Raw genomic sequence first — 23,222 nt, 5'->3', positions numbered from 1 at the left:
AGAGTTGCCTGATACTACAAAGTTAAAATGGCAAGTGTCCTGCTAGGGGCTGACATCCCATCAGGACTGGTTGCTGCCTACATTCCAACTTCCTTAGAGGTTTAGTGATACAAGAAAATGGACAGCATCACAGAAACAATGCCACATCTCCCTGGAGACAACACTGGACACATGGCAGAAGCCAGCCGCAGATTGGGAGCTAGTTCATTACAGCACTCGCTCACACCTGGGACTAAATTGGAATTACACAGTCAATCGTGTCTTTTGGGATGTGGGAGGAAGACTGGAGTAGTTTGAAAAAACCAGCAAAGACCCAAAGAAACATTCAAAGTCCACAGTGACAGCAGTTCAAATGGGATTTATTTATTTAACAAATGGAATTTCAACACAAGATATCAAAAGGATACTGTCACACACGTGCGATTGGGAGGCAGCAAAAGGGCCTGAATAATAGTAGTACCACACCAGACCAGGGGGTGGTGAGCTGCACTGACTTTCTCTCTCAATCCTCTGCAGACCATCCATGGGAAATCCCGCCATTTCCTGGCGCTTTTGATGACATCACTTCCGGTACAGGCACCTTTGACGACGTCACTTCTGGTCCTGAAGAAACTACTTCATTTTTTTCAGCGATTGATGATGTCACTTCTTGTCCTGATGATGTCACTTCCGGTTCGGTCCTGATGGCGTCACTTCCTGTCCCGGCCTTTAAAGCCGCCATATTTGCACTCTTGAATGAGTTCTGTTTTGGACTCCAACCTGTGAACAACTCAACCAAAATACCCATTTGCAGTCAGGGCATAAGTTACGGGTGGCTGTCCCAAACCTTTTTGATGTCAGTGGACTGTTATTGTGACAATACTTACAATAAAGTAAAGCATAAACATTTATAATGCAATGGATGAAGTTTAACTTATTATTGAACGTTAGTTAATCTGCTAAAGTTGCACATCCAGGTCTGTCAAACATTCAGTTCATTTCTGGAGTTGGACTGAGCAAAATCATCCTTGTCTCCACGATTAGATCTTATAGGACATTCAAAGGCTGTGTAGTGGCAGGTTTGTCTGTCTGCTCCACTGCCAAGCCGGTACTCCATATTAACCCACAATCTGCACATCTCTGTGGTTTGTTCTGATTCAATTTAAATTATACCAGAGACGTCAAGGCAAATCATAGCCACCTGGATTCTTGTCCTGTTTTATTTAGTGCCATTCTTGAGGAGCCTTTTCCAGTCATTCATGACTTCCTTCTTAGATTAAGATTGAACTTGATTGCCATCCCTGTTACTTTTCTGAATAGGGCAATGAGGGCAAATAAATATCAAAGGCCGGTGCAAAAGAGCGCATTGTGCATTTTATTACAATCAAAGTGCAGTATAATTTTGTCAATAAATAATCAGAAGTATAGAAGATAAAAATCAGCAATAAATTAGAAAAAAAATTTTCATTCATTACATCCCAATGCTTCATCACTTGTCACCTCTGCTCATTCCCACGGGTCTATTCAGCAAGACTGAGACTCCTGGTACTCACGGTCAGCTTTCTGTTGTCTCCCATCCTGACCACCATCCTTTGGTGTCCGTCAGGACCGACATAGAGTCCGACTCTTGTTTCCCGCTACCTGCTCTGAACATCTGCAGGCATCCAGGAGCCCACAATCTCCCATATGCTCTGACTCTTCTGCACAGTTAAACTTCCCCGGATCACCATTCCCCTTGTTGACCCACAGGACATTCTTGACTGAACTTTCACTTCACCATAGCTCTGGTTCAACAACCTGATCTTGAAATTTTCCCTCAGTTTCTCTTTCCTTCCTCTCTCTACCCCGATCTCTCACTCAGACCTTTTTTCCCCAGTGAGTGCAGGTGCACCAGATGATCTACAGGGCCTCAAAGAGGATTATGAGTTAACTGATCATGCCTTCACCTGCAAACGTGATTAGCCAGTTTCCTCATTAATCACTCTGGGACCACGCAGAGCTTTGCAGCCACATGCACCTAAACCTGTGGAGTCTGAGCCACACTGATTCTTATTTAAAAAAAGATACCACCACCCTTACACCCTTCACCACACAGCCATCGGTCTTGACTTAACATCATTCTTGCTTCTTCCTGGTCGGTCCCAATCTTCTAGTCGGTTGTCTTCTTCAGCGGGTGCTTGGTGACACCCAATACTTTGAACACCGTTCTGTGCTTGATTTATAGGTCCTAGTTTTCCAGAGGATTTACACATTCTCATTGAGTCCATATGGCCTTCTCTCTGGGTACTTTGTTTCGTTTTTTCCTACATCCCAAAGTCACACGGGTTAGGTTGCTATTGTTAGAGACTAAGGAAGTGTGTGAGTGTACCCTGTGATGGAGTTGCACCCTGTCCAGGGTTGGTTCTTGCCTTGAACCCAAAGCTGCCAGGACTTGGACTGGTCTGCTGTGACCCTAGAATGGAATCATGGGTTAGAAAATAGAGGGGCTGGGTATTGGATTGGTTCGCCTGGTTTCGGAGCTAAAGGGCAAACTCTTGAACGTGAACTATAAATCCACCCAAAAATGGTGTACGCAGACTCCTCTCTTTTAGAATGGTGCCCTTAATCTCAGTGGGCATTTCTTTCCTGCACTTGTCCACTTTAGGCATTGTGGACCACCGGGGCACATATAGCCGCCCTAACTGGACACAGACAGGCAGACACAAGTTGTAGGCCAGCACACACATTTTATTTACAACGCGGGAGTGATTTTTTGTGCTCCCCACAGTACAGTACATAAAGTATAGCACACTTCTTCTCTCTTCTTTATCTTCCTTTCTTTGTCTTTCTCTTCCACTCCTCCAGGCAAGCTGCATCCACCTCGTCCCAAGTCTGCCTCCCCGAATGGAGTGAAGTGGCTCCTTTTATGATGGCCCTGGGATTGTTCCAGGTGGCTCATTAAGTGGACCTGAAATCATTCCCAATGTAGTTCTCTGCAGCTCCCCCTTGGAACCCAACATGGCTGTGCAAAACTCCAACTACCAGCATACCCTGCGGGAATCTATGGTGCCACAGCCGCCCAAGAGAGCTGCCCTTTAGCGTTCCGGGGAAGGTATTGTCCTGCCGATGCCCTTTCCACCAGTCCTTCCATACAGTTGGCGTCCCGGCCAGGTAATTGTCATTGCTGCCCATCTCAGCATTCATACACTTTTTGTGGACAGCATTCATACGTTCATTTTGCGACATTTCTTCTAAATTTTAAGTATCTTCCTCTATGTTTTTCCTTCACCTACCTCAAATCATGTGGCATCTCTTTATCTTCCCCTTTCTCGTCTCATTTTTTTTGTATTTTGTTTCTACATTCAGGTTTCAATCCAGACTGCTCCTGTGTTGTATCCTTGTGTCCATAGTGCAGTTAAGAAACCTTGCTCTTTAGATAGATAGATAGATAGATAGATAGATAGATAGATAGATAGATAGATAGATAGATAGATAGATAGATAGATAGATAGATAGATAGATAGATAGATAGATAGATAGATAGATAGATAGATAGATAGATAGATAGATACTTTATTAATCTCAAGGGGAAATTCCCATACTCCAGCAGCAGCATACTGATAAAGAACAATATTAAATTAAAGGTATACAGACAGACAATAACTTTGTATAATTTTAATGTTTACCCCCCCCCCCCCCCCCCCCCGGTGGAACTGAAGATTCACATAGTGTGGGGGGAGGAACGATCTTCTCAGTCTGTCAGTGGAGCAGGATCGTGACAGCAGTCTGTCGCTGAAGCTGCTCCTCTGTCTGGAGATGATCCTGTTCAGTGGATGCAGTGGACTCTCCATGATTGACAGGAGTCTGCTCAGCGCCCGTCGCTCTGCCACAGATGTCAGACTGTCCAGCTCCGTGCCTACAATAGAGCCTGCCTTCCTTACCATTTTGTCCAGGTGTGAGGCGTCCATCTTCTTTATGCTGCCTCCCCAGCACACCACCGCGTAGAAGAGGGCGCTCGCCACAACCGTCTGATAGAACATCTGCAGCATCTTATTGCAGATGTTGAAGGACACCAGTCTTCTAAGGAAGTATAGTCGGCTCTGTCCTCTCTTGCACAGAGCATCAGTATTGGCAGTCCAGTCCAATCTATCATCCAGCTGCACTCCCAGGTATTTATAGGTCTGCACACAGTCACCTCTGATGACCACGGGATCCATTTGTCTTGCTAGAGGAGGATTCAGGCCTTATTCCCATTGAGTTGAGATTCAATTTTGTATGCAGTCAAAATTCTGCCAAAAACTTCAATCTACAATTTATTAAATACTAACCCCCCCACCGTAGCTCCACCTGCATAGTAGTGAAACAGTACAGCGAGGAGGGCCCTGCCTGGCGCACCACTTCTGACGCCACGCTTCCCCCTCCCCTCGGCCCGCAGCCTCTGTCTTGGATTAGCATGAATAAATCGCTCCTGCAAAGCAAACTTTGATAATTAGAGCGATAAGAGAAGTCACAAAATCAACCTGAATGTTAAAGCAAATTATAGAAAAAGAAACCCAATCTAAATCCGTTAAGTAGTTCTCTCGTTTGCTAGCTAAGCAGAGTTAAGGTTACGCCCCAAGGCTGGTACGTGAGTGAGGAGGGCTCACTGTTTCATCTCTCTCAGATTCATGCAAATAAATCGGTACCGCAAGCGAACTTTGATTCTAAGTGCAATAAGAGAGGTCACAAAATCAACTGGAATGTTCGAGCAAATTACAGAAAAACACCCGATCTAAATCCGTTAAGCAGTTCTCTCGTGAAAAGTGGACAGACATACAAACAGACAGAAGTTGGATTTTGTGTATATATAGAGATAAAATAGTTACATAACCCCATGAAATAGTGTTTAATGAGTTTAGCCTCCAATTTAATTTGTATTTTACTTTCCCCTTAGCTTTCCTTTTTTCTTATGTTCTGGCCCTGCCTTCCTGCTACATCTTTGGAGTCCTCCATTTCCTCCTCTCTTTCGTTCACTTTGGTCTTTGCTACTCCCTGTTCTCCACAGCTTTATCTACTTCTAGATTGTTCATTGTACTCCATTAATAACACGCTGATTTCCATAATCTCTATAACTGCTAAGATCCACCTGGCATCTTAATTCACAATAGACGCCTGGAGGAATTTATTTCTTAACTTAATTCTGTGGGAACTTTCAGCTGCTCACATTAATCTCTCCCCTTCACCCACTGTATCATCTCTTGATAAAGGAGTTGCTCTTATTAAAAGCCGTTCATTTTGCTTTAATCAGGATGTGCCTTTAGCATAGCGCCTCTTTTGTTTTCTTGGTTTCTGTCCCTCAGTACTCTCCAAGTTGGATTCCGAGGGTGTTGGCAATTTTGGGGTCTTTTCTTCCCTTTTTGATGTTTGTGATTTTTCACATTTGCTCATTCCCCCTTTACTTTAAAATCTATCCATTGTGAGGGATGGCCGGCCTGTCATCTCGGCCAACACCCCCAGGCCGCCAGATGGAGCTCTCCCTGCGGCATAGAGGTTCCCCGAATTCCAGCAGGGCCTCATGGACCTTGTAGTTTTTACAACCAGCCCTGCTGGATACCATGGGGACCTCCAGGAGACGCTGTAGGGAGGCTCAGGGAATTCTACATGCCCTATAACCTGGAAATGCGTCATAGGTAAGGCGACAAGGAAAATGACGTGCTTCCGGGATGAAGAAGAGGATTATTATCTGACCCGGAAGTGATAGGAGATCATATGGACTGAGGGATTGGAAACACTTCTTGGTCAGGGAATATAAAAGGACTATGGGAAATCCCAGATGATGAGCTGAGCTGGGTGGTAGGGTGGCTAAGTGTCTGGGAGTGTGGAGGATTGGTTATGGTTATTTGATTATTGATTTGTTAGTGAGTATAGTGGAGTGGTGGTGCTTTGTGCACATTATTATTGTAATAAATAATTATTGGACTTTTTATCTGGTGGTCTGAGGGTTCAAGGGGTCGACAGTGCCTCTAATTGTCACACCATTTTTTTTTCTCCAGTTTAAGGTCACTGGTGTTGAAGTCCATCAGTTAGAAAAGCAACATCCGTGACTGCAACCATTACACTTGCTTTTGGTTATTTCTCTTCAGGTTTTCCACACATCATTATTTTTTGTAGTAAAATTCGTTTTCCTCCTGTGATAATATATTGTGATATTGTCGATCATCTTTCTGTTTTATATACAGTATAAAAGTGAAATGTGTGTGTTTTCCTCTCATGATGTTATGGCTACCGAAAAGCCATCTGTGTTTAGAAACTGATGCTCTTCACTTTCGACCTGCACACCTCAGTGTGAATTTGTCATTTGACTGAGTGTGTTTTGTGCTATCGTTCAATGAGATGACGTCTAACTTCTGTCATTACGTCATTACATTGAACTATGCACAAGAATTTAACTGTTAATCATTGCTACTAGATGATGCTTCACTTTTTACATTTGCTGACTGAACTTAAAGCATTTTGACTTTTGTGTCTTGTATTAGAATTGCACTGAGTTGGCATATTGGCTTGGCATTAGCAAAGCAAAGGAACAATGAAACCATTTTTACAATCAACATTAGAGTTCACCAATGGCTGGATTCAGTTCACATGTTACATTTTCAATGCCAAAGATCATTAAATAGTTTTTTCAACCTGATTATTCCAATACAGGATTACAGTAATCCCTCGCTACTTCGCGGTTCACTTTTCGCGGATTCACGACTTGCCGGATTTTATATGTAAGCATATCTAAATATATAGATTTATATAGATTTTTCGCTGCTTCGCGGGTTTCTGCGGACAATGGGTCTTTTTACTTCTGGTACTTGCTTCCTCAGTTGGTTTGCCCAGTTGATTTCATACAAGGGATGCTATTGGCGGATGGCTGAGAAGTTACCCAATCAGAGCACGCAGTTAAGTTCCTGTGTGCTGCTGATTGGCTCAGCGACGGAGTGTTGCATTAACCAGGAAGTCTCATCTCACTCATTCAGCATTAACGTGCTACTGCTTCAGGGGCCGTGTCCAAGCGCCAACAGAAGATGCAAATGATTGCAGAAAAGGTAAAAGTTTTGGATATGTTGAAGGAAGGGAACAGCTACACCATTACAGGATCAATGAGTCCACAATTCTTTTTATTTAAAAAGGAGGAAAAGCATATAAGATCTATGGCCGCAGTGTCCTTTAACCAGGGCGCAAAACGAGTTGCAAGTGGATGTGATAAGGCAGTAGTCTGGATGGAATCTGCTTTAGGAATCTTTGCAACAAGGTCGACGATGTCATGACCGCCTACAAGCTGCTCTTCGACCGGAAAAAGAAGCAGCGGCAGCAACTGCTGATCACAATGTTTTTGCAGCCTCGCAAAAAAGAGCCAGTTCTTACTACTACTATTACTACTACGGATGCACCTTCGGAAACCGTGGAGGAGGTGCCCCAGGAAATGGCACCACCGTCTGAAGAGACGTAAAATACAGTCATCGGCTGCGCAGTAAAAGTCATCATCACCTTCATCGTCATCATTTTTACTGCGCAGCATATTCATCACCATCATCACGTCATATACAGCTATGTGTACTTCGCTATACAGTAAGTGTAAACTTATCTACCGATTTCATATTGCTTAGCAGTTTCCCTGTTATTAATAGAGTAAAGGGTGGGTTGTAAACAATACAGGGAGGGTTTAAAAATGTCCAAATACACGTTAAATAATTAAATAAATATGGTGTCCCTACTTCGCGGAAATTCAATATCTCCCGCGATAAGTGAGGGATTACTGTATATAAGTTTGGAACTTATCCTGGCGATGTTGGTGCACAGCAGGAGCCTATTACAGACCACACACAGGCTACTTAAGAGTACCCAGCTAAGCTGACCCACCAATGCACAGAACCCAAAGCATTCAGATAATTCTACTGTATGTTCAATGTTTTTTTGTGGAATCACCTCTCGATCCAGCCCAGCTTGTTCAGTTTGCACTGTGGTAAGTGCTGGTGGTCAGCCATAAACCCGCAAAGTCTGGGTTATGTGGATGCTGCAAGTCGGGAACGACAAGGAAACGGACACCAATATAAAATAAAAATCAATTTCTTTTATTCTTGGTGAGAGGAGGCTGCAGACCCTGTCACGTTCCAGTGTGCTACAAACCGTCAGCCTGCCAGCAGGAAAGAGAGACTTCCTTAAATACTCAAGTCCATTGACAAGAATAAAAAAAACATAGCAGTTCATCTTGAGGTCATTACATGGATTGCTGTAGCCCCTGTCCACATCCTGAATTTGTACATGCAGAGAAAACACAGTGTTTTTTACAGATAAAAAGTGGTCAGTATTTTCACAATTTTAAAAAATACACTTCTGCTAACTTACACGTACATAAGACCAGTGTCGCGGACAGCCAGGTTCCATGCCCGGCAGGGATGCCCCTGCTGCACCTGTTCCGGGGGAGCAACCACGGGCAGCTTAATACCTCCCCCGGGACACTTGGTGGCAGCCTCCCTGGTGGACGGTGATCCCCCAACCTGTCGCATGGCTCCATGGGAGATGGAGTCCTCCACAGCCTGGTTAGGGGCTCGGATGGCCACTAGGGGAAGCTGCATGGAGTCAGCAGCCCGACTGGAAGAATCTTCAGCCCCACCCGGAAGTGCAATTAGGTCCATGTGGTCAAGCACCTGGAACGCTTCTGGGTGGGATATAAAAGGGCCAGCCACCACCACTCGAGGAGCCAGAGTTGAGAGGAGGAGGACTAAGCCTGAGGAGAAATGGTGGTAAAGGGAGAACGGATTGTTGGTGGTGTGCTTATAAGTGCTTTATGGACTGTGTAGTGCCTGTGGGTCACGGGGAAGACATGTGCCCATGGGTGAAGAAAAATAAACTCTTGTTGTTTTATACGTGCTTCTGTGTCCATCTGTGTCGGGTCAGGCGCCTATATAGCACCTTGTTACACCAGTTATTGCAAGTTTTGTCCTAACGGTTATAGGATGTATGCAACTCAGCGGTTTTAGACAATGCTCACTTCCTTATACTCTTGCACACACATTGCTCATAAAATATCAAGGGTTACATAAAGGTTAGTTCAGTACATTACATTAGTTATAAAGAAATTATATTCTTATAGCTTTAGTATCTGCATTAGATTACATTTGTTCAGTTAGCTTTAGCACATTCTTATTTAATACATAAGTGTCACGCTTCTTATAGTTCTATTAGCATCATACTTTTATTATTTGGAAAGAGTGACGCACCTTAATTCTAAATTTTCTTTCTCAGTTACAAAGGTCTTCAGAAGCAGCTCTTTACAGTATGAGTGAAAGGAAGAACTGCCCTTACTGTTCATGCATGTAAACAGTGGAAAGCTGAGACCTTCTTGGTGACACCTTCTCTGCAGCACCAACTCTACACTTCACCTGTCCGCAGTGCAAATCCTGCCAACTAAGCCAAGTGTTCCGCCGTGGAATCACTTCACAGACCATCCCAGGTTATACATTTTGTATTTGTGGCAACTGCTGGTGATCAGGTGCATACCTAAAATGTCTGGATTGCAAAGGGCCTCAGAAGCAGCTCTCTAGAGAGTGAGCTAAAGGAAGAACTCCTCTCACTGTTCACACAGGGACTGCCTGTTAGCAACGTGAAGCAGAGCACTTCCCGGTGACATCAGCTCAGTTCTCTCTTTCTGTATCTCTCTCTCACTCAGCTCCATGTTTTGCACATCACCACCTCTACACTCCACCTGTTCACAGTGTACATCCTGCCAACTACGCCAAGTGTTTTGTCATAAAATCACACCACGATCCATCCCAGGTTACTCATTTTCAACTGTGATCACTGCTGGTGGTCAATGGTGAACCTGCAATGTCTGGAATACAAGGGCCCTGAGAAGCAGCATTCTGAAGTGTGAGCTAAAGGGAGAGTTGCTAATGTTAACAACGGAAGTGGATCATGAGTGTGTCACGGTGGGCCGCCGTTCCGTCGAATGTGTTTGAATCACTAAGGGGCAGGAGGCCTTCTGAACCTAGTCTGACAATTGTGCTAGAATCACAAAGGTGAGCCCTCCTCCAACCCCCTCAACAGACATGCTCAAATAACAAAGGGAAACACCAGTGAGCCATGAAAGCACTAACTTGGGAAAAAAAGTGGGCCACAACACCTTAAAGGCTGAGAAATGCTGTCTTAGGAGGCTTTCTGGTCCAGGCTCCCTTGCTATTTGTACAGCGAGTGCCTGTAAGCAATGGAAAGCTAAGCAATTCCCTGGTGATTCTCGCTCCTTCTCTCCTTCTCTCTCTCTCTCTCTCTCTCTCGCTCCTTCTCTCTCTCTCTCTCTCCCCCCATATTTTTGCACAGCACTGTCTCTACACGGACACACAGAGAATGTTCTTGCTCTGTATGGCCAGGGAATGGATCAGGGATTGAATCGCAGGCACTGAACCAGCACATTCATCACCTCAGAGAAATAAACAACTTTAGAGAGTATGAAGAACAACCTTCATGTTTTGGCTTTCATTCTTACAACACCTTAAGGCTGGTTGGCAGCCATGTTCAGTTTGGTTCCCACACTGTCAGTTTGCTGTGGGTTTCACTTTATCATTCGTTGGTTCTCTGTTTCTTGTCTATTTTGATAAGGGTCTTAAAGTTTCAGCTGGTCATTACTGGTCATTACATTGTGAATTTCCCCTTGGGATTAATAAAGTATCTATCTATCTATCTATCTATCTATCTATCTATCTATCTATCTATCTATCTATCTATCTATCTATCTATCTATCTATCTATCTATCTATCTATCTATCTATCTATCTATCTATCTATCTATCCTGCCTACTATACTAAATTGAATATCTATCTATCTATCTATCTATCTATCTATCTATCTATCTATCTATCTATCTATCTATCTATCTATCTATCTATCTATCTATCTATCTATCTATCTATCTATCTATCTATCTACTTCTCTTGTGATGTGTTTTTTCCACATAGTTATACATTTCATTCACATGATTAAAAAACATTCTTACTCTAGGGTCATGTGCTTAGCATAACTAAGCTTCCCTGCCATCACTTCTCATTTGCTTTATCATGCAGTTCAAAATACAATAAAGAGCCACGTAGCTGGTGCTCTCTTGGGGTTCACCCATCCTTGCTTGAATGCATATGACGCATTATGACTGACACTTCTCATCATCTCGTCTTATTTTCTTCATTAAATTGGGTATGGTTTCAGCACAATGTAACAATGTAGATCAATAAGACATACAATACTGCATCAAATTTAGATCAGACACAAATCACCATGTCGATCAAGATAGCAAAGCAAGAAAAAGATTTAGTAAGAACAATACTGAGATATCCAAAAGGTTATCAATGGCCCAGAATGCTCAATTGACTGACGACAATATTGATGAACAATAACAAACTTATAACTGTTCCTTGTCTAATGTTAAATGTTTGCTAATTTTTAAGTAAAAATGCATATGCTTTTTCCATTATGTTACAGTAGGTTTGTCAGGACTCTTCCAGTGTAGCAAAATGGTATGTCACATTAGGTGATCGGCCAACTGCCTCCAACTCGATAAGATTATGTAAATGAAGGCCATAACTGAAAACCACTGGAAAAGTCATCTAATGTGACAAAGCCTTGTTTTGAAAAACCAATTGGAAGGCCCAACTACTAAGACTGCCTCAACTCACCCAAGTGTTAGGAAAGAGGCCTATTTTGTCACCATTATCTAATTTCCATTTACTTCAATTAATAGTGCCACTGGGCAGTCTGTGGTCAAACAATTAACATAAACCCCACATCCCCCAATACTGTAAGGTTGTTAATGTATGCTAGCTTTAAAACTCTATATTAGACTGCATAAAAGGATAACATCCTCATGGACCACCAGTGAACAATAGAGCCCACCCTCCGCCCATTGAGTTTATCTTTGTTTTAAAATCCATTCCCAGAAGTAGCACTCATGCTGATAACCTATTAATAAAGCTAAGGTTAGCTTAGCCGCCCTTTTCCCAGAATTGCATTTTAGAAAGCTGCCTGCTGCAATCTTAGTCCAATCAGAGCAAAAAATGATCTTCTCGAATCCTCCTTTTACTGTCAGCACTTAAGATTTCATGAGATGAGTAAAGCAGTACACATCTTGCTTCAGTAGATTACACTGCTTGTGGCTAAATCATCATTTTAAGCCTCACCTCTTTGCTGAACAATAAAATACAAAGGTTAAGAATGCTTATTCTAAAGTCAATATGCAATGCCGTATTTTCTCCGTGTTCTCCATGGAATTGGTTTCTACTGTAGAAATTCTGACATGAAAGCTATTTTGAAAGTGTTTATTAGTTTTTATCAATCTGTCCCTTCAGACTTTGTGTGTTTGTATATATGAGGTGTACATACATATATATGCAAATTCTGAAACCCCCAGAAAACAACTAAACTACACAGCCAAGGGTTCAAATACAGAGTGTTTTTATTTTACACAACACCTTTCATAGGTTCTAGAGCAAACACAGTCCTTGTCACAATTCCTTTCTTTAGTCACCTCCTCAACATTGTCCACCATCTCCTTGATGAAGACGAGGTGGCTTTTTTCATGTCGGACCCAGGAGTACTTCTGGTGCCACTTCAGGGTCAAGTGGAAGCTCCTCAAAGTAGGGACATTGCTCCCCTGGCAGCTCCCCTGGTGGCACCCAAGTACCTCAACAGGCCTGATCATCAGGACTACAACCCCTGCAGATGTAGAAATAGAAGCTTCACCACGGGATGCTGCCACTCAGTGTATTGGGGAAATACAGTATATGACCATGGGAAGGTGACATTTTCTATCCTTCTGTTCTTCCACTATGGCCACCCAACCTGGAAACGCATCAACATCCATGCCTGTCCGTTCAAATTGTATCATTATTGTATTCTGACCATATATATTTATCCATTCATCCATTATCCAACCCACTATATCCTAACTACAGGGTCATGGGGGTCTGCTGGAGCCAATCTCAGCCAACACAGGGTGCAAGGCAGGAAACAAACCACGGGCAGGGTGCCAGCCCACCGCAGGGCACACACACATCCACTAGGGACAATTTAGGATCGCCAATGCACCTAACCTGCATGTCTTTGGACTGTGGGAGGAAACCCACGCAGACACAGGGAGAACATGCAAACTCCACGCAGGGAGGACCCGGGAAGCGAACCCAGGTCTCCTAACTGCGAGGCAGCAGCGCTACCACTGCGCCACCGTGCCGCCCCATATATGTATATATATACTGTATATATATACCATAAATATGTATACTAGCTGTGTAAGGCCAGGCTTTAAAAAGAAACTATTGAAATTGTCAGAAAAAAATTGAAATGCAGAGTCGGCGGTTTCATTTTGTGGATATGCTTGCTCCCCTCGTCTATCAGCGGCTAAGCGAGTTTCTCTCTCGTTTGTCTTTTCTTGATGGTTTCACTTTGGCGACGAACCCTCTTTCTTTCAGCTTCATCCTGTATCCACACACTTCTTTTTCTTCCGACTCGTTAACTTGGGGCCGCCTTGCCGGCTCTTTGAGCTTCATGCTGTAGCCTTGCACTTCTGGGCTGGACAGACAGACACACACACTTCTACGCCTAGATGTTTATATATAAGATATACAATCACTGGCCATTTTATTAGGTACACCTGTTCAACTGCTTGTTAATACAAATATCCAATCAACCTATCACATTACAGCAACTCAGTGCATTTAGGACTGTGGGCATTGTCAAGACAACCTGCTGAAGTTCAAACCGAGCATCAGAATGAGGAAGAAAGGGGACTTTGAACGTGGCATGATTATTGGTACCAGACTGGCTGGTCTGAGCATTTCAGAAACTGCTGATCTACACAACCATCAGTAGGGTTTGAAGAGAATGGTCCAAAAAAGGCAAAATATCCAGTGAGCCTTGTTGATGCCAGAGGTCAGAGGAGAATGGCCAGACAGCTTTGAGATTATAGAAAGGTGACAGAAACTCAGATAAGCACTAGTTACAACCAAGATATAAAGAAGAGCATCTCTGAACACACAACACGTCAAACCTCGAAGCAGATGGGCTACAGCAGCAGGAGACGACCCCGGGTGCCACTCCAGTCAGCTAAGAACAGGCAACTGAGGCTACAATTCACATGGGCTCACCAAATTTGGACAATAGAGGATTGGAAAAATGTTGTCTGGTCTGATGAGTCTCAATTTCTGCTGCAACATTTGGATGGTAAGGTCAGAATTTGGTGTCAACAACATGAAAGCATGGATCCATTCTGCTTTGTATTAATGGTTCAGGCGTTGGAGGATATTTTTCTGACACACTTTGGGTCCCTAACTACCAACTGAACATCATTTAAATGCCACAGCCTACCTGAGTATTGTTGCTGACCATGTCCAACCCATTATGACCACAGTGTACTCATCTTCTGATGGCTCCTTCCTTCAGGATAACACACCATGTCACAAGCACAGATCTTCTCAAACTGGTTTCTTTAACATGACAACAAGTTTACTGGACTCAAATGGCCTCCACAGTCACCAGATCTCAATCCAGTAGAGCATCTTTGGGATGTGCTGGAATGGGAGATTTGCATTGTGGATGTCCAGCTGAGAAATTGGCAGCAACTGCGTGATGCTATCATGTCAATATGGACCAAAATGTAATGGATATAACTGTGACCCAGCTGGGATGAAGAGGAGTCCCTCAGCTTGCCTGGAAGTCATTATGGAAGGACGGAATGAATAGAGCTGCAATTCGGGCGGCAAAGTTCACGGTTTTTATCCCAGTCTGGGAGAAAGCCTAAAGAATGGACTGGAGGAATCTGTATTCCAGAAACAGTTTGACCCCCAGAATGATAGGTAGCAGTGCTCCTTGAGCATGGTCACAGTCTGGACTTCCACAGGGCTGCATGAGAGTTACAGTTCAGAAGAGCGGCCCTGTTTGGGTCCATGAGAGCATAATGCCGGACCCAGAAGTTCTTCCATCATGTAGTACTGTGACATCAGTAGTACTCCCAGGTCCACCATAAAAGAAGGACATCGCAATTCATTTGGGGGTCATATTCAGAAGGTGGTGGATGAAGCTTTCTCGGAAGAGTGGAAGAAGAAGAGAATCTATTGTGCTTCTGTTTGGCAACCCGTAAAAAGGTACTGTTTGTATCATTAAAAAGGGTCTTTTGAACCTGGAACTCGTATCTGCATTGCTGCATCTGAGGTTTGGAGTGTTGGTATGCCCCCCTATTGGTCACAATTCATATCAGGTATCAGGTGTACATGCCAGGTCCAGGCCAGCCCTAACCCTAATCCTGACCCTAACCTTCCACAATGGCTTGAGTCAAATTAAATTTCATACCTCCAGTTTCTTATCCCAAAATAAAAACTAAAGATAAGTTCAAATGAGTAAGCAGACCACTTAGTGACAAGTCCACATGCTGAGCGTGTGTGTGGCCAAACCATCAGTCCAACTCCAATTAAATTGCACGTCAATTCATTTTTTTATAAAAAACAAAGTCTGTGGGTTTTATTTGCGATCATAAAAATGTAAATGTAAATATTGTGTAGTAAACTATGAAAATAAAATTTTATTCTTTTCAGCTAATTTCATGGCCTGCTGCACATGTGGAAATTCAAAGACAGATGTTGTTACAAGTTACGATGCTCGGTGTGTGCGGAGCGACTTTAGGAATCCCAGTTTAATTGCAAATTTACATACAGTGTTCCAACTGATTTACTAGATTTGACTGGGTGTATTATGTGTCGCTCATTATTAGTTTTTCATAAATTGTGTATTAACAGCTCTTGCATGCTCTAAGCAAACACAAGAAGAAAGATGTGCTCTAAATCCCCAATTCTCTGTAACTGTAGTATTCTGTCATTACATATTAATTCGTATGTTTCATTCTGTACAGAATTTTTATTTTTAATCATGGACTTGGGAGGACACACTCACTCCATCTCTCATCTCAGCCCAGCATGTGAGAGGAACGATAAATGCAGGAAATATTCAGAGCCCTTATACTTCTGTGCATTTCAGTTTGTAACAATTGTCAGGTGTGGGTGGTGTCATTGGCGGGTTGTACATTCACCATCATTGCAGAAGGACAATGCAGCGCTTTGAGTACTGAGAAAAGCGCTATATAAATGTAATGAATTATTATTATTATTATTATTAACTGATCAGTGTCACACACGTGCGCATGGGAGGCAGTTTCAGGGCTCGTATAATTGTGTTTCTCTGCCAGACCAGGGGTTGGCACTGTACTCTAAATCTTTCTCCTTTTATCGCCACGACTGCTGAAGGTCTGTGCGTTGGAGCTGGGGAGTCCTCTACAGCGCATCTTCAACCTGAGCCTGGAACAGGGGAGAGTCCCGAGGCTTTGGAAAACATCTTGTATCACCCCAGTCCCAAAGGTATCATGTCGTAGTGAGCTGAACGACTTCCGGCCTGTCGCTCTGACGTCGCATGTGATGAAGACCATGGAGCGGCTGCTGCTTCACCACCTGAAGCCACTGGTCCACCACACCCTCGACCCTCTGCTGTTCGCATACCAGGAGAAGGTGGGAACAGAGGATGCCATCATCTATTTGCTACACCGATCCCTCTCCCACTTGGACAGAGGCAGTGGTGCTGTAAGAATTATGTTTCTAGACTTCTCTAGCGCCTTCAACATCATCCAACCTCTGTTCCTTATGGACAAGCTGACAGAGATGGGAGTAGATTCATACCTAGTGGCATGGATCGTGGACTATCTTACAAACAGACCTCAGTATGTGAGTCTCGGGAACTGAAGGTCTGACATTGTGGTCAGCAACACAGGAGCGTCGCAGGGGACTGTACTTTCTCCGGTCCTGTTCAGCCTATATACATCGGACTTCCAATATAACTCAGAGTCCTGCCACGTGCAAAAGTTCGCTGACGACACTGCTATCGTGGGCTGCATCAGGAGCGGGCAGGAGGAGGAGTATAGGAATCTCATCAAGGACTTTGTTAAATGGTGCGACTCAAATCACCTACACCTGAACACCAGCAAAACCAAGGAGTTGGTGGTGGATTTTAGGAGGGCCAGACCCCTCCTGGACCCCGTGATCATCAGAGGTGACTGTGTGCAGATGGTGCAGACCTATAAATACCTAGGAGTGCAGCTGGATGATAAACTGGACTGAACTGCCAATACTGATGCTCTGTGCAAGAGAGGACAGAGCCGGCTATACTTACTTAGAAGAATGGTGTCCTTCAACATCTGCAATAAAGTGCTGCAGATGTTCTATCAGACGGTTGTAGCGAGTGCCCTCTTCTACGCAGTGGTGTGCTGGGGAGGCAGCATAAAGAAGAGGGACGTCTCACGCCTGGACAAACTGGTGAGGAAGGCAGGCTCTATTGTGGGCATGGAGCTGGACAGTATGACATCCGTGGCAGAACGACGGGTGCTGAGCAAGCTCCTGTCAATTATGGAGAATCCACTGCATCCACTGAAGAGGATAATCTCCAGATTGAGGAGCAGCTTCAGCGACAGACTGCTGTCACCGTCCTGCTCCACTGACAGACTGAGGAGATCGTTCCTCCCCCAAACTATGCGACTCTTCAATTCCACCCGGGGGGGTAAACGTTAACATTATATAAAGTTATTGTCTGTTTTTACCTGCATTTTTATTACTCTTTAATTTAATATTGTTTTTTTGTATCAGTATGCTGCTGCTGGAGAATGGGAATTTCCCCTTGGGATTAATAAAGTATCTATCTATCTATCTATCTATCTATCTATCTATCTATCTATCTATCTATCTATCTATCTATCTATCTATCTATCTATCTATCTATCTATCTATCTATCTATCTATCTATCTATCTATCTATCTATCTATCTATCTATCTTTTGTTCCTCTACAGGCCTCTTAGAGACATCACTTCTGTTTCCGGTCCCATCAACTTGCCTTCCAAGGACATCACTTCCTCTTCCTGTCACCCACCTGTATAACTGGCTCATGTTCAAAGGTTACCTCAGTTCTGTTTTGGACTCGTGTCTGTAAAGATCGTTACAATACTTCAACCTGATTTTCAAGTACACAGGGTGGCTGCCCCAAACCGTTATGTTGGGTTTCTGCTTCTTATTTTACAACAGGTAATAGGAATCTAGGTATTATATGAGAAAGGAGCACCAGACTCGGAGGGCTAATAGAATCTAACAGAGGAGGGGCTGACCATACAAAAAGGGCGGTGAAGAAGGACGGAAGAAAAATGTCAAGGAGCAGCGGCAGAGGAAGACTGAAAAGTTTCAGGGGAAACTATGACCACTACAGGAGGAATCAGGTGAACCCGGGGGTTCATGCATGGATGGTAACCTAAAGGAATTTTCCACTTCATGTTTTGCATGGGAGGGGGCCTGACAAGCCTGTATAAGGAAGTTCCTTGTATCGAGTTGTAGCCCCGCGTAACCTCTCAATATCGGACATTAAGGGAAAAAAAAGTACTCCGATGGATGGACATTCAGTGAACTTTTTTTCCATTCAGTTAATCTTTTATGATAATTGTTGTTTGCGTATTTCTGTTTTTCAGTAGAGTGTGAGAAAGAATATTTAGAATTAAGGTGCGTCAGTCTTTCCAAATAATAAAAGTATGATGCTAATAGAACTATAAGAAGCGTGACACTTATGTATTAAATAAGAAGGTGCTAAAGCTAACTGAACAAATGTAATCTAATGCAGATACTAAAGCTATAAGAATATAATTTCTTTATAACTAATGTAATGTACTGAACTAACCCTTGAAATTTTATGAGCAATGTGCGTGCAAGAGTATAAGGAAGTGAGCATTGTCTAAAACCACTGAGGTGTATACACCCTATAACCGTTAGGACAAAACTTGCTATAACTGGTCTTATGTACATGTAAGTTAGCAGAAGTGTATCTCTTAAAATTGTGAAAATACTGACAACTTTTTATCTGTGAAAAGCACTGTGTGCTCCTACATGTTGCAATCCAGGGTGTGACCGCAAGCTGTAACAATCTATGTACAGTATGACCTCAAAATGAACTGCTGCGTTTTTTCTTTTTTCTTCTCAGTGAACTTGAGTATTAAAGGAAGTCTCGGCTTCCTACTAGCTGGCTGACGGTTTGTAGCACTGGAACGTGACAGGGTCTGCAGCTTGCCTGTTTTCACCAAGAATAAACAAATTCCTTTTTATTTTAAATTGGTGTTTTCGCCTCCTGTTGTTTTTCCGACTTCAGCGTCCACAAGTGTCATGTTTTGTGATCCGTCAGTATGAGTGTGCACTGCAGCGTGGGTTTTGTATAGGAAACGACTTATTCACAGCAATAATGGTATTACAGTTATCACCTTGTACCTGTCAGTGTTAGTGTTGGTCATTTGCGCTCCAGATTGTTTACCGTATATACTCGTGTTTAAATTCTCCCGCAGATAAGTCGGGACTTGATTTGACTGTATAATTTCCAGCATTTTATAATTTCTGTTGTATAAGTCGAATGCGGAAAACTCACGCTATTGGTCCAAGAAATTATAATATGCTAACGCCCACCTGAGAGAGTAACCATGGAGCACACGGCCTTTTTATTTTCTATGTATTGTGCCTACGTGACCACATGGTAATACCCGCACTATCCCAAAACGACATTTGCACTGTTTTGTGTTTTTTGTATCTCACACCTTCATACACCTTTATCATAAGAGCATTCCTCATCTACAGTGGAGCGTTCGATCAGAAGAAAATATGAAGCTGGTTTTAAATTAAAAGTCGTTGAAGTGGCGAATGAGATTGGTAACTGCGCTGCTGCAACAAAATTCGATGTATCTAAGAAACTGGTGGGAGATTAGAAGAAGCAAGAAAAATGTGTCATATTTTTGAACAGGCATATAAGTCGGGGTCTGTTTTTATGATCGATTTTTCGGGTTTCAAGACCCAGCTTATACACGAGTATATACGGTAGCTACTTTTTTCTCTTTAGTTGTTGCTCTAGGTATCGGCGATGCATTTTATAATCGTACCATCTCGGGTCAAGGAATGTTTCCTGAGGAGCACTACAAGTTTCAATTCATGCATTTGCCATTTATCTACACTCAGTAACCCATACAGACAAATGAAAAGAAATTTTCAGAAAGGTTTGCAAACTTATGAACTGAAATCTCTCAATCGTAGAAGTAGTCAGACCCTTCATTCAGTACTTTGTAGAAGCCCCTTTGGCAGTAATTCCAGCTCTGAGTCTTCTTGGGTAAGCCTCCACTAGGTTTGCATACCTCGATCTGGGCAGTTCATCCCATTCTTCCTGGCAGATCCTCTCAAGCTCCAGTAGATTGGATGAGAAGCATCTGTAAACGTCCATCTTCAGGTCTCGCCATACATGTTATATGTGGTTTAAGTCTCAGCTTTGGCCCGGCCACTCAGGGACACACAGAGACTTGTCCTCAAGTCACTCCAGCATTGTCTTGGTTGAACGCTTCTGGTCATCGTCATGTTGAAAGGTGAGCCCTTGCCGAGTCTGAGGTTGTGTCTGTGATGTTTTTCTATTCCCGTTAGAAATTTTTACTTAAAGGCTACTTGAATGAAAGACATATGCGGAACTGATGCATGCAAACGTGTCCAGACAGAAAACAAACACCTTTTTTCTTGCACAAATTTTACTGGAAGCAAAACACTGGCTTTTGCTGCAAATTTAATTTTGCATGAATTGTTTGTCTCATCACTACAAATCACACATGGCGCATCTACATGACGGTTAAACGATGGCAGTGTCTGAGTTTGGGATCAAACAACTTTCAAAAATAATTCCTTTTAGTGTTTTCTTTAGTGCTAAAAGCAGCACTTCCAAGAAGAATGTAGCATTTGTACTCTTGGTTTTGATTTATTTGACTATGAAATTTGCCTTCTGCTTCTAGTTTCTGTCCAAATTGCATAACGTTCTATGTCACTGAACAGGCCCGGCCTTGGGCATAGGCAAAGTAGGCCCGCCCCTCCCCTCGCAATGCATTCCAAAAGTTTCAAATATCCCAAAAAATAAAAAAGGACAAAAAAACTAAAAAAAGAAAAAATACAAAAAAACTAAGCTGGGCTTAGCTACATACTGCCACGTGGTGCCCAGTGGAAACAGTTCAAACTGGCTAAATTGTAGCAGCTAACTACTCCGGGCGAAAAAGGGACGCAGGGTGATGACCTCGTAACATTACAAGAAAACGTCTCCTTGGTCTAATTTTCACGCATTTCACAGAGCTTCCAGGGGGGCTCCGCCCCCCTCAGGGGGCCCCTGGACCCCCCTTTCGCCTAGGGCCCCATAATACCTAAGACCGGGCCTGCACTGAAAGTATCGTGGACACTAAGCGACACATACATACCTGTTGTGACCGGTAGTCAGGGTCATTACCTGGCCAGGACATAATCAGAATTGAATGACCCGGGGAGAGAACATCGATGAGGCAGTACCTCCCATGGGACACTAGAGGGCAGTCTTCCTGGGCGGCTGTGGCACCACGGATTCCCATAAGGGCACGCTGGGAGCTGGAGTTTGGTACAGCCCTGCTGGGTTCTGTGGGGGCCGCCAAGGGGGAGTTGCAGAGGCCTATAATGGACTTCTTCCACACCTGGGAGTGATTCCAGGTAATCTTGATGAGCCACCTGGAACACTCCCAGGACCTATAAAAGGAGTCAGTCACCGCTAGGGAATCCATTCTGGGAGCCTGGGATTCCCGGACATTTCTCATTCCCAGGAATGAAACTGCTGGAATTCCCAGCTGAACAGGACGGCCAAGCTCACATATACTGTATAGTGCGTAAAAGTGTAGAAATCGATCAAGAAATAATAGAGTTATAGTTGAAAATAATTAAGGTGGTGCCATTGGTGCAGCCTGCACTTCATCAGACAATGCGTCAGTCTGTTGCATCCGCATTATTTGTGCCAAGAAACTTGCCATCACAGAATGATGACAAGAAACTGGATGCATCAGTAAAAGCTGAAACGGCGGTGTTTCAGAGCAACGGCAAGCGTAGGCGTTGTTTAGACCAACTGTATCAGTATCTGATGATTGTGCCGCCTACTTCAGTGGAGGCAGAGCGTGCTTTCTCAGCGGCTGGCGTACTCTGCACGAAGGTGCGCTCTCGCCTGGACGACCGCACGCTCAACACGTTGTGCTTTCTACGCTCTTATTACCGCAACTAACTAGATATATCTACTTATATGACAGCATGAACTGCTTGTAGTTAAGGTTAGTCTTTTATTGGTGTCAGCATATTGCAGTAGTTTTATTAAAAATAAGTGTCGGTCGTTCTAAAACCGTTCACATGTGAGATGCCCGCGCACTGTGTCATTCCCTGGAATGACATGCGGGATTCCTGAATTCCCAGAAATGGATAAACCCGTCTGGGATTGGATTCCCTAGTCACCACCACTTAATGGCCAGAGTCGGGAGGAAGTGGACAAAGTTCACAACGAGGAGTGGAAGCGGTAGGACTGGCGAAGAGAAGGGACTGTAATGCTGAAATATACTGGTCTGCTTTCTGTAAATAAATGGTGTTCTGTGTCTCGGCCTCTCTGTGTCGGGGTTAGGGTGGCTGTACGCACCCTCAGGCTTCATACTGCATTAGAATCAACATTTACATTTTTTGATTTGTGATACTTTATTAAATTGTCTTTTTGCATGACCTTTCAGAGTGCAGGGTCAGCCATTGTACAGTACCCCTGGAGCACTTTTCAGGTTAAGGGCGCTACTGGAGTGGCAACCGGACGCAATAAGACCCCTTCTGGCAGTAACAGGATTTGAACCGGCAACCTTCCAGAAACCAGTGCAGATCCTTAGCGTCAGAGCCACCACTCCGCATGTAAATGGGAAAACCAAATTCTATGATTCAAAACCCAATATACGCATATGAAGCTATCAAAATTGCAAGTCAGAAATAGTTTAAACCAAAGCCACATTGTACCAGTGTGAGCTGATGTGAGGGCTCTGGATTTCCCTGCTCTATCTCCTCCATTGGACTGTAGTCATAGTGTTACCGTGTGAACGCAGTGCAGTCAAATTCTTCAGTGCACATCCAAGAACATATTAAAATGCATATCTTCATTTAAATTAGTAAAGAACACACACCCAAATCAGCTCGCCTGCTCCCATATCCTGATGTGTATAACACTGTACAGCATTCCTTAAATAGATTCCCTATTTCTTTGCGTTCATTGACTTCCATCTGCATTATTGATTTCTGTGACTGTATTCCTAACGTCCTTTTTAAACAGGTGGGAGGTCAGAACCTTATTAACCTTTT

The sequence above is a fragment of the Erpetoichthys calabaricus genome, chromosome 10, assembly GCF_900747795.2.
Source record: "Erpetoichthys calabaricus chromosome 10, fErpCal1.3, whole genome shotgun sequence".
Taxonomy (NCBI): domain Eukaryota; kingdom Metazoa; phylum Chordata; class Cladistia; order Polypteriformes; family Polypteridae; genus Erpetoichthys; species Erpetoichthys calabaricus.
The sequence above is the reverse complement of the archived record's forward strand: the minus strand, read 5'-3'. Positions refer to the sequence as shown.